A 15,795-nucleotide genomic window follows, 5' to 3' on the forward strand; every position below is an offset into this window, starting at 1 on the left:
CAATTTAGTATCTTACGACTTAATGCTATACTGAATTTAAATTATACCTCAAAATTTTTGAACAAATATAGGGGATAGATCGTATTCCCAGACATATTAGAATAGAACACTCTCATTAAAATAAGGTAAATTGATGCTGGTCAGACAAAAATAGCAAAAGTGAGGCATACATATGCTTACTCCCTGGGCCTCTGTCGGGTAAAGTCCCCACACAATACCTCCCAGAGGTACATTTCCAGCTAACCCTAAAGTTTTTGCAGTCAGAGATGCTCCCTGCTCTTTTAGTTTTATTCTTCCCCACATTATAGGAATTTGCTTGTGCTGAATTCTGTTTCTTTCTTTCTTTCTTTCTTTCTTTCTTTCTTTCTTTCTTTCTTTCTTTCTTTCTTTCTTTTTTTTTTAAAGATTTTATTTATTTATTTGACAGAGAGAGAGAGCACAAGCAGGCAGAGTGGCAGGCAAAGGGAAGGGGAAAAGCAGGCCCCCCCACCGAGCAGGGAGCCCAGTGTGGGACCCTATCCTAAGACCCTGGGATCATGACCTGAGCCAAAGGCAGACACTCAAACAACTGAGCCACCCAGGTGTCCCTGAATTCTGTTTCTTAAGTACCCTCTCCCTCAATAACAACCTGTCAAATCTTCCTTATTCTTCCAAAAACCCAGCCCACATATTCACTGTGTGATTTTTTTTCCTCAGTCACACTTAGAGACATTTCCTCTGTTTTTTATTTTTTACCCAGTTTTGATTAATCTTTCCTTTTTCCAGTTTTAAATTAAAAATGCTTCATTTAACAGTGACATGGGACCGTATGCTTGGAGAAGAGAATACATTGGTGCATGAGACCAAGGCTTTTTATCTGGAGAAACCCATAGCTTAGATAATGGTCCTTTCCATATTATGTCTTCTAATATAAGTATTTTGTGCCCCTATCAAAAGTCCCTCTAAGCTCTACCTAACTAGATTAAAACTCTTTAAAGGTGAGGAAAAGGAGGAGCCAAATCTTACTCATTTGTGCATGACCCATAATGCCTCAGCAAGAATAAAAATAGATACTCAATAAATGCAGTGAATTGAAATAACTTCATTTGGTTGAATTGCTTAAATTTTCTGTGGGAAAATAGAAAGGATTTCACACTTTAGCTAACAATACGTGGCTGATAAGATTAGTTAGTGCTTTTAATAACTCATAATCGTACAGAAAATAAGCCACCTATAATTTAAGCCTTTCCCCAATAAAATGACTTCACAAGGTTTCAGCAGAGCATGTGCGAATTACGTTAATGTAGTGTGAATGATTTCTGCTTCCTTCAGTTTTAAACATGAATTCTTTTACCATTTGGCATAGGGTAGATAGGATCTGTCACCAAGACGCCTAGGAGGTGAACTTTTGTACTCCATCCTGCTTCACATCCAACATGCCCATGTGTTATCCTGAAGTCTTGGGCCAAATACAGTTTGAATTAGATTCAAGTCACAGAACACTTTGGGGGAGATAATTTATAAATTTTAAATTAGATGGTTTTGTTCCTATTAGACTTTTTCTGAATTATTGAGATTTGTATTACTTTATTTCAAGGATGATCTGTCAGATACCATGATGTTTTATTTTGTTGTATAATACTTGAGATTTAAAAAACTATTTATAGTCAGTGTTACATTTAGAAAGAACCCCAAGTTCTGTACATATAAAAACTCATGTATGGGTATGGAACATTACAAATAAGAACAAGTTTAGGGGTGCCTGGGTGACTCAGTTGGTTAAGCGTCCAACTCTTGGTTTCGGCTCAGGTCATGAGCTCATGGGTCGTGTTGTTGAGCCCTGCATCCGGCTTCTGCCATTCTCTCTCAAATCAATCAATCAATCAATCAATCAATCTTAAAAAAATAAGAACATGTTTACCTACACTTCTGATTCAATATACAAATCGTTTAATGAGTGAACTAAAATTCATCGTTCCTATATATTTCTTCTTTTGTAGACACAACTATTCAGTGTATTTTAGGACAAAGTATAGTTATGAAGATGATCTTTATCTGGGACATTGATGTTCTTCCCTTATGAAAATATTCCCTATTTTTTAAAGCAGGTGAATGCAAACAAAGAATACGTAGTTCAATGAATATATTCTAGCAGAGATTATATAACCGTCTGTCACAGAAGCTATACAAATAATTGTTACCTTGAATAAGAGGTTGGTCTCAATGATCTCCAAGAATGTTTAAAACTCCAAGTATCTAAGAAAAGAATAGATATGTGTCATGGAATTTAGATATTTGAACAAGAATGGCCTATACTGATTAGGATAAAAATACTAATAAAAGCTCCAGTTTATTTAGCACATGCTATTTTCCAGGCACTTTGCTAAACAGATTTAAATTTCTCTCTGATGATCTTCATAAAATAAACACCAAGTTATTTTTCTACGCAACAAATCTAAGTTGATGGCCCCACTTCCAACATTGGCCGGAAGTCCAATTTCAGCCATTTTCCATTCGTAATCTTTTTTCTTCCTGTGTAGTGCATGAAAATGGGAAGGGTTTTGTTTTTATTTGTTTTTATTATTTTTAAGGGTATTTATTTATTTTAGATCTTATTTATTTATTTATTTATTTGAGAGAGAGCGCATAAGCAGGGGAGAGGGAGAAGCAAGATCCCTGCTGAACACGGTGCCCGACTCAGGGCTCCATCCCAGGACCTCGGGATCGTGACCCAAGCCAAAGGCAGACGCTTAACTGACTGGGCCACCCAGGCATCCCTTAAAGGGTTTGTTTTTAAAACCAGACTTGCCACTTTGGCAACTTTTCTTTTCCCTGGGCCAATGTGGTCATTTAAGGGTAGACTTTTCCACTGATCATTACTTCCTGTAGGACTACTCTGCAACATGGGTTTCAAAAAGATGCCAAGACTACATAGTCTAGTCTTTATTGCTGCATCAAACTTAAATCTTTGCTACATCTGGTACCTTAAGGAAATAGCTTTTAGACTGGTTCAGCTTTTCCTCTGTTCACAGTGTCGGGTTCTAGAATTGATGCCTCTATTCTTTCACCTTTGATTCCCTAAAAGAACATTCCATTGCCAGTGGGCTTAAAGGCCTGCTAGGGTTTGACTTCTTGGCCTAAAAACAACTTTAAAAAAATACCCTCTAGAGATAAGGAAAAACTTAGAACTTGGAGATATAGGCCTGAATACTCTCCTGAATATTGGAGGGAAGATATAGATAGATAGATAGATGATAGATAGAGAATGAAAAAGGAAATTAAACATTCTGTTTTGTTCCTTCCTACTACATCTTTAGTAGCAAGAAACAACTTGTCAACAAGTTGTTGAATTTCTCAAGAAATGTCCTACTACATGAATTTCTCAAGAAATGTCCTACTACATGAATTTCTCAAGCAAATTTTTTTCTACTGTGTTTTACAAATATTGAATTTAATACTTACAACTGTATTATTACATAGGAATTATTGCCCAGTTTCATACATGAGGAGGCTAAGGCTTAAGAAATGGAAGGAACAGTCCAAAGTTCACACAGCTAATAGGTGGGGGAACCATGATTTCAAATATGATCTGTTAGTTTGGAAAGCCTGTGTTCATTGTTACCATAGCATACCACCTCTACAGTGTCAGTATTCAGATGGTGAACATTTCACTCAGAATATTCTGAACACCTGTATAGGAGGTTTATAATTTTTTCCTTATATGAACATAAGAGTAATGAACACATTTGAAATCATATGGCCTGGCTTAGATTAGAGTTAACGAAGTTTAGATAATTCATAAAAAATTTATGAATAGGGTAATTTGTCAAGGGCTCTGAAGGGTCTGAGATTCTATCTTATTTATAAGGTAACAAGTTAGCCACACAGTTCCATGGATGTTTGCAGAAGACAGGCAGGAGCAACATAAATAGTCCCCAATTGATGTCTGCACACACAGCACACAGTGGGTTGTTTTAGAAGACAGAAACTCTTAGCCGAGGGAACCTGTATCTTTTATAATAGGCATTGAGCCTAACTCTTTTTGCTCTGGATGAAGATATTCTATCTTCACAAGTTATTCACTATATAAATGTTTTTGATGTGATTGTCCAGAATGAAAGGGCAGTCAATGCCTTGCTCATATGATGTGCAGAGATGCAAGAGATCCTTGGATAATTATTGCTTACCTTTACCACTTAGAATGAATTGCTTGGAAAAGGGAGATGGGTAACTTAGGTTTGGTTAGTTTTCAGATTTTCTAATTATTTAAGAGAAGTCAGAATCCAGTGGATATGTAAAATCTCCTGATTTTTCAAAGTGGGCAACTTAGTGATTTCAACAACAACCTCAATATTATAATAATATTGATAAATACGTACGTATATATGATGTACAATGTGTATAGACCAGACTTGGCCTATAGATTCCTAATTTTCATCCTCTGATTTGGCACTTTCTACAAGGAGAAACAGGAGAAGAAATGGAATACAGTTTCTGGGTCCCCTAGGTCTGAGAACATTCATAAGATTTAATGAGATTACAAATGATTCAAGTAAATTGAATGTTCCCAGAGATATTCATTTTCATTTCTACTATTCATTAATTTTTGTTCTTGTTAAGCAATACTATGAAAAGGACCCATGTGTACGTTTTCTCCTGTAGTGTTTGAATAACGGTGGCTTAAAAAATACTGAATGCAGTGTTGTTACAAGAAAAAGTAAAGATCATCTAATGTGCCATGCCATTTTTTTCCTCCATTTTTTTTTTGACACCATCACCTAGTCATGTTTTTCATAGTGGTCTGTATTTGAGAAGTCAAATTCAAACCTCTGGTTAAAAATGACAGGGCATCTGAAGGAATCTATCAGTTTTGACTTATCCAAGTAATTTTACAGAGCTGTCAGAATTAGCATTCTTCTACTGTGATTTAAATAGTGTCTAAGTGGGGGCGCCTGGGTAGCGCAGTCGTTAAAGCGTCTGCCTTCGGCTCCGGGCGTGATCCCGGCGTACTGGGATCGAATCCCACATCGGACTCCTCCGCTGTGAGCCTGCTTCTTCCTCTCCCACTCCCCCTGCTGTGTTCCCTCTCTCGCTGGCTGTCTCTCTGTCACATAAATAAATAAAATCTTTAAAAAATAAAAATAAAAAAATAAATAGTGTCTGTATTTCAGGCAGAGAACTTAGGAAGGGCCTGGATGTTGTTCTTAAGAATGGGGAATGTGATAGAGGTATTATCCTATGTGGACACAGAGTTGAAGATTTTATGAGGAGAACTCACATTGTTAAAAGTCTCCTTGTGTGTGTGTGCTCGTGCATCTATATAAAATAAAATAAACTTCATGTAATATATATAAAGTGCATATAAATCATGAATGACATTTATATTATCATTTATGTATAATTTGATATTACATGGTAACTTTTATGTAAATGAACAAGATGAATAATGTACAGAGTGATCCTAGGAAAGGTAGCTCCATAAGTGAGAAATTTATGTTTGCAATTTGAAAGCATGGAATTTTTCTATCAATCAGACATATTGAAAAAATGAGGGGGAAGGCTAGAAGGTACAGGAATTTTACTGGGAAGTGTGAGACTTGGATTCTTGTTTCAATTTTTTTTACCAATTTGCCATCTGATCTTGGGAAAAGGTATTTCAGTTATTTAGATTTAAGTTTACATACACATAAAATGAGTAGTTTGAACTAACTGCCAATCTGTGAGATAGTTGGGTAGTTGCAGTTTTTTTGCTGTTCAATTTTAATTGAAAAAAGTCTTAATTTAGAATCATAGACAAGATGGCATAAAAGTGATCATATGTTATGATTTCACAGGTAAGGGGTCATCTTCCTCACTCACTGGTTTAACAAATGAGGAAGCTAAGGTCTAGGTAGGTTAAATGATATGCCCCAAACCATACAGCTCAAGAAAAAGATGGGATTTGAATTTATTTTTACAATTTCTGGTCCATCTCCTTTTGGACCACTCCTTTTCCCCTTTTTCAAGTAGACATCTAGAAGACACTCACACCCCCGTAGAGATTACAAACTGAGTGCTGGGCAGCTCTATGTATCCAAAAAAAAAAAAAAAAAAAAAAAAAAAAAGTCTATAAGCCCTTTTAGGGTTGAGCTCTATCTAGAAAAGATAAGCACTCAGAACAAAGTGCCTGGAATAGAAATGGCACCCTAAAGGCATTTTTCCGATGAAGGAATCATTATTTACCTCAGACAAGTTCCAACATTTCATTTTAGACTGGATGGCCCTCCTCTGATGTGTGAGAAAGGCAGACAAGCCTCATTATATGCCATTTGAAAGATGTATATAATGGTTGAGGGTGGATAGAGAGGGGAGATTTGTATGTGACCATAAGGAAAGCCACAATTAATTACATTAAATGATTTCATTTAATAGGAAGAGATTTTAAATTATGGGACAAATATTGGCTTAAGTTTAGGTGACACATTTCTCATTAGTTACCCAAACTATTAACATTAGCTTCCATTTTTCATTATTTATTCTCTGTTTTGGAGTTCAGTCAGGATGGAAGGCTATATATAATGTTCTCCAGAGTTTCATAATATTTAAGACTGCTTAATCATGCATGGTACATATTCTTTTTTTTTTTTTTTGAATAAAATAACTTATGTTACTGAAACATGAACTTTTATCAAGTGACTTGTAATGATAATGCTGTAAAACCACGTGCTGTTTTATCAAGTTATTACATCACATGGTTGACATCAGTTTTATTGAAAACAGAGGACTGCCATTTTTAAACAAATGTAATGGCATGAGGTGAGCAAAATTATTACACATTAGGGGGTTTGGAATTGAGCTATTTTTATCCATAAACCCAAATTTTAGGATAAGAATTAAACATATTGAATTTTACCCTGGAAAACCTGAAATTTAAAGATGGTTTAATCCATTGTCAGAAATGAGCTAATTTCTCTCTGTGACAGAGGCAAGAGGATTTCTCTCTGACTTATAGATAAGAAGTAATATTGCAGATATGGGATGAGAAAGTATATATGCAGCTCCTAGTATATATTTCACAGAAACAATAACCAGAATTTAATTTGTATGATTGTAATGATCTTTCTGTTATTATGTACCAAAAAAATAACTGCTACCTCACACACTGTCTGAAAGAAATGTACATATGGAAGAGAACATATTTCATTTATAATTTCAGAGAACATCTTGCACAATATTCTTTCTTGTAATCTTATTTTCAACCTAGGGTAATCATCATCATCGTCGTCATCATCATGAAAAGCTAATAGGATTCATTATTGTTATTGCAGGCTATTATTAGTCTCATTGCCATTTTCAAGGGAAACAGTCGAAGTATCTATTAGTGCAATAGTTCTCTCATTCATTTCTTGTTGGCTTTGCCAATCTAAGCCCAAAGATGAGAAATCAATCAGTGTTTGAACATGCCTTCTGTTGTAGTTGCTGTTTTTCTTATGGATTTCAGTGGGACTCTTTATAGAGCCAGAAGATTGAGAGGAAAATGTTTTTTATTTTTTAATTTCATTTAATGAATTTCATTTAATGAAAAGTAGGCTATAAAACATAAAGGTTTGGAATCAATTTAGATTTATTTTATAATAATTAAATGTGAAGTTAGAGGCATTTCTGATTTGAAAATATTGGTCGAGTGCTACTAGCATATTCTGAGAGCAGATATCATGGCTAAAGTTTATTTGTTGGATATTGGATCCAAATCTCTTTTGGTGTATTTTTAATAAAAATATATGCTGATGGATGTTTTGTTATATGAAATCAACCCTAAAATACTACCTGTTTTCATATTTGGGAATTTACTTGAAGTTTGTTCTGTTTTGATTTTTGTAATTTAATTAAAATATCATATTACACCTATTCTTTGCTCTTTAATAGTACCAAAAATTGAATTCTCCTATGATCCAGAAAGCTTCTGTATACATTATTAAAATATAAAATAGAGATCTGGATTGAGTTCAAGATGGTTTGATTAAATTTGAATGAATGTTTGTGATTTTTCAAGGTTTTTTGTTTTGTTTTATCTGAGCTTTTTTACCAAATCTTACTTTGTATTAATTTATTTTGTTTTACTGTCATGGGAATGTTTCTCCCCCTGTCTTTTGTCTTTTGAAATTTGAACATGTTTTGTTGAAATCACTTTTGTTTTATATGGTTTTCATTACTTAACACTCTTCTACTGGAGTGTATGGCTTCTGTTCATTGTTGCATTGTTTTCCTTCATATTATTTTTCAGTTTTCTTAATTTTATATTTATAGATGACTTGCCTTTGAAGTTTCGTTTTGGTATTTAACAGAGTACCTCTGTGTGCTTTATATTTTAACACTACTGTATGTGAAATATAGTTTTCTTCAAAGATATAATAGATATAAGCTAATTGTGATTTCAAATACTAATTGGCTACTTATATTATGCCTGTTATTTCAGTAGAGATACTCAGTGAATATATCTTTCTCACTTTCTGCCAAAATAAAAATTATCAAATATACTTACTTATCATCTTCATTAGATCTATCTTTTATCCTGTATTTCTTCTCACAATAAGAAAAGTAAAACAACAAAGAAAGTTAAAGTACGGGGAAGAAGAGAGCAATTAATTATAAGAGAGAGAATTAGAAATATTGACTATTGAAAGGCAAGGATGTTTCACATATAAAATGAAGATAGGAAATGATGAGATATGAAATGTGGAGGAGACCAATAAAATTCTCTACAATTTTGATGAAAACACAGAGAGGAATAAAGCAGATGCATTACTCCTCTTAGATCCTTTGTCGCTATGCACAGGCTTCTGCATAGAGATGTAGCCCCTGATTATAATTAGTCGAAGACTTTATTCCCAACTTCCCATCTTTCAAATGCAAATTAATGGTTTCTATGACAAAAATAAAAGTCCTTGACACCCTCTTGAAGAAGGACTCAAGTAAAATGAATAATCAGTTGAGATGAACAGCCTAAAATTATCAAGAAAGGATTCACAGATTCTGCTTTTCCAATAAAGCAGAAGGAAGTGTTGGAAGATAACACTTGTTTCAAAAGAACCATTTTATTACCGGCAGGTAATATATTAATATCTACTCAGGATCTAGTGAGATGGAATGGCTGTGTGAGGTTGGACTTCTTCCACAATATTTGATTATGCATAGGTCTACTTTCACACCAAACATTCATATTTTCATATTTATAAACATTTCCAGAAAAAGTAAATCCTAAAATATTATGTTTTCAGAATTAATGTTTCCACTATTTCTTTCTAACAACAGCATATGCTGTTAAGAAAAAAAAAGGACAAAACTTCAACTTAATTGCTTTTCTAGGCAGGTAATTATCTTCCCAGTCTCATCTAACTTATGCTTGATGTTAATTTGATTGAAATATTTGCAAGTTTCTTCTACCCCTCCCCCACAGTTTTTCTGTTTTCATTGCATCTGTGGCAGATTAAATTTCTATGATTTATCTCTGTTTACTTTCTCTTCCTGTATGTGAAGTTATTTTTCACAAATGTTTCAAATAAGAATGAGGTAACTTTAAAATGTTAAGTGATTTCCTTCTGGTAGAACAAGATATATTTGGGAATGACTGACAAAATTTCTCAAACTTATTCTAAATGATCTAAAAGCAGATGTAAAAAGTTTGTACATTTTAATCCTCTTTGCCTGTTTCACCCAACCCCCAAACCTGCGAACCACATGCTGTTGATCAAGGGTAATGACTTTCCTGTGGTAGGTAGCAGTGTAGATGATGGTTGAACTTGAGCTACTTTGCCAAAACTGCACTAAATATGTTCATATGTCAGGAGAAATGGCCCCAGCAGTAAGAGTCTGAGTTGGGCTGCCTCATGGCGGGTTGAGAATGGAAGAAGAGCTGAGATAGGAGCTCTCATGTCAGAGATTTGTGCAGTAAGGGAGGCCCCCTACCCACCCTTCAAAGTTGACAGTAACCTGCCCAGAGAAGCAATGGCAACCAGCCTAACATCAGACCATATTTTTGTCCAGTTAGGAAATGAGGTGTCACCCCTGGACCCTTATCTACATTAGCATTCCATGCAGGTGAGCCAGCACGTAGTTAGGAGAGGTACAAACCATGACTCACCCCTTCCCTCTAGCTTCAAGATCTTATGTGCTTGATTTACATATACTCATTTTAAGTTAAGAAGTTATAATGATTGAGTATATATTTCATATATTATAATGCATATTCATATTTATGTATTATTTATGACATATATGAATATAACTCATAAGTTTTATATATATATATATATATATATATTTAGTTCTCTACTCTGACTTTTTCAGCTCATGTAACTGAATAAAGTCAGATAAGTGGATTTAGCTTCTTACTGTAGTTATTAGTCTGAATTTAGGAAATGACATAATCTCTGGAAATACTGTTTTTTGGAGCAGGTTTTATTTTGCAGAGTATGGGGGAGGAGGCATGTGTACAGAAAGAGCCATTTCATGAAGAAAATCAGGTAATGGAAGCAGAAGCAGGCTATATGAAGGCAGGAAGAGACAAGATACCAGATAGATGACTAATGTCTGGTTCCTAATTCTCAGCCTTTATGAGAATCATCCTTATTTCTTGACCTTGACCTCCATTCGATAATCATATATTTTTAAATGTACTTCATCTTTTTCCTCAGTTACATGACAGTAATGACAATTAGGAACACCTTGAGCAAGACCTTAAGATGTCTGTTTGAAATTTCTGATTGACATTTCTCTAAAGATATATTTGGTTTGAGGCCAACCTGCTGCCTGAAAGCAACTTCTCTCAAAGACGTATGCCATGGCCAAACTACTACTACATCTAAGATCATGTAATATCTGTAGAAAAAGAAATATGTCATTTCCCAGAAATTATACCTATCAGAAAATGCTCTCTTTTTCTTCTTTTAGGCCCCATGTATGTATGATTCAAATGTACCAAAATCTACTGAAGATAATTCTTATATTTAATGTAATTGTGCTAGCCAATGAAGGAGCTAGAAACAAATGGAACATATCATTGACATAAGAAAATCAATCTCCCAGCTCTCTAAGCTGTTTTCCTTGTTTCTTTCCATTTGTTCTTACTTACCATTGCCTGTTGACTTTCAAGGGCAGTGCTGGTATTTATCTTCATGATGAGGTTACTTTATTTTAGACCCAGAGACTGGAACAAACCATTATTCACTAATAAATATCATTTATTTTCATTCGGGGTCTTGGGCTCTTACTAGGTGAATACTTATTAAATTGAAATAATAAATACACTTGAGGACTGACATATAGCAAAGAATTTTTTCTTGGTGTTTTTGAGATGAAAACATTTATTATAAGAGCATGGGACTCCTATATTTGATTTTCCCTACTGCTGCTCAAAGTAACCTTTGGCAATTATCTCTCAGATTCCATGACTGTGTGTCAATTGAACTCCAGCTGCAGCCATAAGCTTTTGAGCCTTGGAGCTCTTTAGAGATTCTTAGATTGAAACCGTTAACCTTAAGCGACAAAATCTGAACCGTGCCTCCATTTAGTGACAACTAGAATGTTGGTATTATTGACCATTTGTAGTATTAAAAAGGCATATTCCTATATATTTGACTAGCTTTGAGTTATCTTTTAGGTCAGCAGTTCAGTTCCAAATGAATATTGCATGCTCTTTATTATATTAAACATAGGCTAATTCATATCATGTAAATAGAATATGAAAATAAGAGAGCTTTTTTTAAAGAGACAGTAATTTAAAATAAGTGAATAATAAATCCATAAATTCATTTGATTGGGCCCTGGATTTGATTTTTCAGGCATTTGGTGGACAAATCTTTGATTAAAGTTTTGGCATCTCAAACAGGATTTTGGCATCATATACATGTTTTGCCTTCAATCTGCCATCTGGAAAATGGGCTTATACATTTCAAAGATTAAAAATGTTTTGAAGTCTTATGAGAAAGTTGTTATAAAATTATAGATTACTCTCTTGCTGCCCTTACCCCATTCATATTTCTATTCTAAATAATATAATTGGTGAAAATTAATAGAAAAATATTCATTTTTGAAACTCATATCTCTATAGCTTTCTAGCTCTCTAGCTATCAAGCTATCTACCTCTCTTCCCATGCTTACTTAACATTCCATTCATGTTGAAGTAGACAGTATAGACTAGGAAGAGGCTAATATCCTAAATTTAGTTAAATTATGAAAAATTACAGTTCTTTTCCTGGTAATTGTATTATACTAAAACAAAAGATAAAGTCTCTTCTTTTCAATACCTGGTTAGAGGAGAGTAGATTCCTTTCAAATCATTTATGTCTTTCGCTCTCTTACTGATTATAAATTCATTTATAATTTGTATCATGAGAATTCCTGAACTGTAATTTTTTCTAAAAAGATTGAAAGAAAGAAGTCCTTGGAAAACCCAGGTGTTTATCGTAGTTCCCAAGAACAGCATGAACAGGAGTTATCTCAGCCAATAATGATTGATCTCTTATGACTCAGAAAGTTCTTGATATTTACAGAAAGACTAAAAACAACTAAAAGAAAGGCACCTGGGTGACTCAGTCAGTTAAGCATTCAACTCTTGATTGCAGCTCAGGTCATGATTTCAGGGTTGTGAGATTGAGCCCTGCATTGTGCTCTGCACTGGGCATGGAGTCTGCTTAAGAGTCTCTCTCTCCCTTTCCCTTACCTCTCTCTCCCTTACCCTCTCCCCCTTCTTGCACTCTCTCTTTCAAAAAAAGAAACAAACAAACAAAAAAAAACCAAAAAACCCCCCAAAACCCTCCAAAACTAAGAGAGTGAGGCTATCATACTAAGATGTATGGCATTCCATTTGAGTATCTTCCAGGAAAAAAGTCAATTAAATACCTTCCAAATGTGTGGCATCTTAAAATTGATTTGAGAAATATGCTTTTGCAAGTAATTTGAATACTTTTCAATGCATTAGCATACATTTAGTTTACTGGTGCCTTTTAAAATTGTGATTTTTGAGCAACTTAGTGAATATAATTAAATCTTGATACTTAGTAAACAATGATATTTTTATATAAGGCTTTATTATAAGTGGATATTCAGTTATATATGATGGGTTTTGCCATGTGACTTTTTAAACTTTTGCATTTAATATTTTTATTAGCAATTTTTAATCTTTTAATTTAAACCTGGGATATTCAATTTTACTTGAAGCTCTGAGAATTTTTTTTTTGAAAACTTGGATTTCTTCCTTTTGTGTCTCTAATTACTATTTCTCACTTGGAATTCTCTTTACACAGTAGAATGTGACGAGACTATGGATTAACAAAATTTTGGAACCTGGCACAAAATTGTTTCAGAAAGATTTGAAGCCAGGAAAGGATTTGTTCCTCCGATTTAGAAGGAAAAGTAAAAGTGGGAGAACTGTAATGTATATGCAGCCTAAGATGGTGAGTCAGTTTTATGATTCAGTTGGATAAAAAATGTATTAGATGCTAGAAACATTTCCCAAAGTATGATCTGTGGAATTACAGTCCTGCAAAATACTTTGAGAAAAAAGATTCTGTGGTCATATAAATTTAGAAAATGCTATATCTCTTTTCTGGGGAAAATATTAAATATTAAATATTTTGAAAAGTTTAACAAAGATAAAAAATTATGCAAATAAAATTTATTTCCCAAACCTTTTTGAAATAGAATTTAAAAAATACTATTAACATCTCAGAGAATAATTCCTAAAATCTACTTTTCTAGAATACAGTAGGAGGGGATAGCATGAGATAGCTGTCTAATATACTAACCAATTTTGAAGTTAGAGAGACAGAAAAAGAGAATATCTCTTATCACTATCTTTATGTCTCCATAGCGATATAGATATATAGATATCTATGTATCCATATATCTAGATAGAGAGATAAAGATATAGATAGATAATATGATGATATTTTTAAGCCTTTAATAATCTTCTTCAAAAAACTTTGAGATCTTTTTGAAATGAGATTATTGGGTTAATATTGATAAGAATTATGGTAAAAATAGCCAAAATTAGCATTTGTGCCATGGCTTGTTGATGGATATTCTGAATTCATTAGATCTCATCCCCATTTTAAAGGTAAGAAGCAAATCAGAGAAATTAAGTACCTTGCCCAAAGTCACTCACTATTAATGTCAGGGGCAGGTTCTGAACTAAGGCTGGCTTAGTCCACAGCCTGTGGGTTTTCATTACACCACAGTCGCTTTAGCTACTGAACTTCCTACTGGTGTGTCTCAGGAGTAGATGGAGAGGTAGGAGGGATTAGATATGCAATTGAAGTAAAGGTCAAAGAGCATTGAAAAAGAAAGGAAATTTAAATAACTCAAGGATATGTTAACTAAGACTATCTACAAAATAATATTTTAGAGAAAGAATAATGTAAGTTTGTGGAGGGGTTGTTATGATAACAAGTAATTCGTTATGTGATTTTCCACATGGGATTACAAGCAATTTGACAGAGGACTGTGGATATTGAAAAGGGGTAGGGGAACAGAGGCTATGTCACCATTCTCCTATTTGTTTGTAGTCCAAATGTACATATAGTATTTAACTAATGTGTTAAAAAACTTTAGAATTATTCCTTAATACTATTCCATAGCAAGTATTATCTAAAATTACTGCTGTTATAATGAGAAATTCAAATTGCTATATTACAAACTCAGTTAAAGCCTGCATTTCTTGGCCTGGTATAATTTAATAAATGTACTTTCCTCCAACAGCTTTTATATGGTTAGTGTTTTAGTGAAAATGCAAGGGCATCTAATTTCCTGATATGTCAAGCCACTGGACTTGGTAGATTATTGGATATGCATCTAAACCCTCATTTTACTTACTCTCAGTTGTCCACATTTGTTGGACCTATTTATTTCCCCAAATAGTTCTCAGATTGTGTTTTAGACTTTTGAGATTTTGATTTCTCTTAATGGCTTTCCATGTCGAGCGTAGTTGAGAAGGGATGCAGGGAGAGAGTAGATACGTTGCATTTGCTATGGCACACTAATTTTCAAAGAAGGAAATTGTCAGAGGAAGAGCCACTGGTGACTTCAGAACTGTATTGTTGAGGGGTGCCTGGGTGGCTCAGTCAGTTGAGCATCATACTCTTGGTTTCAGCTCAGGTCGTGATCTTGGGTTGTGAGATCGAGTGCCGACTGGGCTTGGTGCTTAACGTAGAGTCTGCTTGGAATTCTTTCCCTCCTCCTCTCCCTCCCCTTCTGCTCCTACCCCCACTCATGAATATACTGTTGAATAAGAAGCCATTAGCATGGTACGGCTGGCCTGAGTTGAGACATGCTCAGTCTACAGTACATACTGGATTTCAAAGACAGTACCTAAAAAAAGTAAAACATCTCATTAATATCATATTGATTACATGTTGAAAGTATAATATTTTGAATGTATTGAGCTATGCAAAATATATTAAAATTACTTTTACCTGTTTCTTTTGACTTTTTAAAAAATCTAGCTACTAAAAACTTAAATTACACGTCTTATATTTTTATTGGAGGGTGCTGCTTAGAAATATATTTATTTAATGAGTCAAAAAAAGTCATAATTGGGGTTAAGTTTGAGGCTTGAACCATTTGAGAGTTAGACTAAATAAATCCTATTATGTGATTAAAGAGGAAATTCTAAAACTATGATTTAAAAGAATCCCAATTGTGTATATGTACTTATCTCCAAACTTACCAAATTGTGTACATTAAATATGTACAGCTTTCTGTCTGTCAGTCATACATCAGTTAAGTGGTTTACAAAAATGTAAAGATTTTCAGTTTTATCTGTCTGTGGCTACTCAGGAA

The sequence above is a fragment of the Ursus arctos genome, unplaced genomic scaffold, assembly GCF_023065955.2.
Source record: "Ursus arctos isolate Adak ecotype North America unplaced genomic scaffold, UrsArc2.0 scaffold_15, whole genome shotgun sequence".
Lineage (NCBI taxonomy): Eukaryota > Metazoa > Chordata > Mammalia > Carnivora > Ursidae > Ursus > Ursus arctos.